Source organism: Phalangium opilio, unplaced genomic scaffold, assembly GCF_054372755.1.
Source record: "Phalangium opilio isolate 3A_F unplaced genomic scaffold, DU_Popi_V2 ptg000088l_1, whole genome shotgun sequence".
Lineage (NCBI taxonomy): Eukaryota > Metazoa > Arthropoda > Arachnida > Opiliones > Phalangiidae > Phalangium > Phalangium opilio.
The window spans coordinates 2,723,362-2,726,503 of record NW_028324193.1 but is presented as its reverse complement, the minus strand read 5'-3'; the positions used below and the strand labels follow the sequence as shown (position 1 = coordinate 2,726,503).

The following is a 3,142-nucleotide window of genomic DNA, read 5'->3' as shown; positions in this document are numbered from 1 at the left end:
TTAGAAAAAATAAAGAAAATAGAAGTGACTCCACTAAAGAAGATGAAGAAAGAGGAAGTCCCTAATGAAGATCTGGGCGAGAAGAAAATTCTTAAGGAACAGTCTCAGTTAATTTATAAACATCGTGACGCGCTTGAAAAAAATCTTAAAAAAAGAAATGGTGGAACTTTTAGAATATAACGACCATACAATTCCTACAGCAAAATTCTCGATAGACTTTCCGATATCATGACGTTTGGGTCTCTTGAACCTTGCCCAGAATGTGACGGTGGACAATTCTCAAATGATGGTTATCACTGTAGTGGAAATGCGAGCGAATGGAGCAAATGTACAAATAATACAAAACTACCTGGAAGAAAGCCTTTCCAGATTCCAGGGGCCGTATTCTGCAGAAAAAGTATGCTCCTCCTCCAGACTTAAGCTCGCTGATTGGTCGGTCAGGATCGAACTTAGGGCTTTTCATTGGTGGTGTCGGTTTTGGGGCAAAACTCACTTAAGACTTGTGATAGGTTGAAATTTTCTAGCAGACGACATTGACACGTGTCAAAATATACACCAAATTCAAAGTAGTAATTTTAGAACTCGGCAAACCGTTCAGCATCATGAATCGGTTAATTGACCGGTTTTTTTGCTTTCTTTTTCCACCGGAACTTAGCAGACTACACTTCGTCGTTGCTAATGGCGGTAATGGCAGGTAATGGACTATATTGTTCTTGGTGTTGTTGACTTTAGAAAGAAATACAACTAAATTATTGTTTTAAATACTGTTAGTTTACAAAATATAAGGGTTTGCGTTGTTATAATTTAAAAAATATGCCTTTGTTTTGTGGGAAAATGAAGTCGAACTCTGCCCAAAGTCGAAAAGGATTTACACCGAGGCTTATGACGAAGAAAGTGCTCTGTAGACTGTAGTAAGTAGTAAAGAAAGATTTTAATGTTTCTGTTATTTACTTATTGTTTGGTTCTGTAAGATAAGTTTCAAGCAACAGAGGCACGCTAGTAAATGATTGGAACATGAAATGAGGCACCATCCCATAACGAAGGTATTTCGTCATTCATTGGCCATGACCAAGATAATTGTGTTTTTATACAAATATGATTGCCCAATCCTTATGGGTCATAAAAGCCTGTATCGTTATACTTATAATATATATTCCATGACTGTCACAGCCATCTTCCCTGGCACTTGGCACCATGAACCGTACCTATTTTATAATCAAATCACCAACAGTGAAAGCAATTCTTCTACCTTTTATAAAGCAACTATTGCATTAATGTTCAACTGGTAAATAATGTTGCACACATGTCTAACAAATAGAAATATTCATATGCTTTACTTTTATTATAGATTTGTGGTAATGACGTGTTTGACATGAACCCGAATGGGAACTATTTTTGACCTCTATAGTAGGAATTTCTCTTCATTTTCTTCTGTTACTAACAGGTTTATTTTAGCAAATTAAAGATAGCAATACAGGGACAATGTACTTTAATAACTTCATTCACTGTCAAAACACCACATAGCAGAGGAAGGATAACTGGATAAAACATCAGGGAACACAGATAGGTTAAATCATGATGTCAATGAGGAAGATTGTTGGTTGGAAGAGATCAAGAAGATATTGAGCATCTTCAAAGGCGATATATGAAAGAAGACTGCTTCGACAATGGAGAGCGGTAAAACTGGAGGCCGAACCAGTTACGTCCATGAGCTCCTAAAATGTACCTTTATTCCCAGTTTTGAACTTGTCAGTATGCCATAAATTGTTAGCTATCTTATACTCGAATTCTTATATTCTCCAGCAATGTATGTAAATTTGTAGTTGGTAAATGTCCAACTTTTATGGAACTGTTGGAGAAATAATAATGAAACACAAGAATATGTTTCCTACCCATTCAAATGTTACAGTTTTATTGTCTTAATTCATTTTTGCGTGACATCTTCCCTTAAATACATAGGGGTGCTCAAACATTAAAGACGGATCACTTAGATAAAGAAATAGCCAATGTGAGATAAAAATATAACCATAGAATCACCAATAGGCTTACTAGTTCCTATAGTGGCACATTTTTTAAATGACTCTTCGTTAAATGATGCGGAGGACATAACACATTTTAGTACGTTTAATTGTGATTTAACAATAAAGGGGTAGTAGCGAATAAATCAATAATTAAAGTTTAAATTGAAACACGTACGTTTTTAGAATAGAACATGCAAAATGAAGGTCATTTTAAATATTTTGCTGTTTCAGTAAAGCTTCGTGACTTGTTGAAATGTGCAATTGGAAATACAAATATGGAGAATCTTCTTTTAAAACTGCAACAAAGATGATCAATAAAAGCCTTCTTTCCATATATAGGATTTTAGGTTCGATACATAATTTCAATTGGTCCTATATTATTACTATCTTGTAATGATAATTGATAAACAACAATGCTCAAGAACATATAAACATGAATGCCAGTCCTCCTTCATCCTAATACCATTCCAACAGACGCATACATTTGCCTACATAAGAAAATAATACCATTGATGTGCATTTAGTGGCCGTCTAATAAAATGGTCTTATAGACATTGAAAATAAGAAACTAATTTACATCGAGAATTCTATGTGATAAAGTCAAAATAAACTCAGTTTTATTTAAATAATGTTGCTAAACTGTTTTTAGTAACAGCTTATCATTCAGTCTCGACATTGGTTCCACCCCATTACTTATTTTCCTATAATTGATTCTTTATTACCATAATAATAATTAGTTAAGTTTGATTTGTTTATCTTATACAAATCTTTAAAGAGCTCACCTCCTATTTGTATAGGCGCAAATCACATACTCGTTGGTAGTTTATACTTGCAACAACTATGCCAGCCTTTTCTTTAAAGGGATACCTTAGAGTAAAGCATGCTCAACTAATAAACGTGTTAATACCTTAATATGCAAGTTGATTACAACACTTCAATGTTGGCTGATATCCTTAGAGGAATTGCCCACCCAAGATAATTCGCCATTGCCAGTGTCAATGATAGAAATGTCATTACCACAAATCTATAATAAAAAAAGCATATGAATATTTCTATTTGTTAGACATGTGTGCAACATTATTTACCAGTTGAACATTAATGCAATAGTTGCTTAATAAAAG

The 3,142-nt window shown here is 34.0% G+C and overlaps 1 long non-coding RNA gene across 1 annotated transcript; it reads left to right on the top strand.

Moving 5' to 3' along the window:
• Window positions 1-559: 559 nt before the first annotated feature.
• LOC149649072 (uncharacterized) lies at window positions 560-1,040 on the top strand. Its single transcript, XR_016371662.1, has 3 exons — window positions 560-694; window positions 772-911; window positions 972-1,040. It is a non-coding gene; the product is annotated as an uncharacterized LOC149649072 (long non-coding RNA).
• The last annotated feature ends 2,102 nt before the right edge of the window (window positions 1,041-3,142 follow it).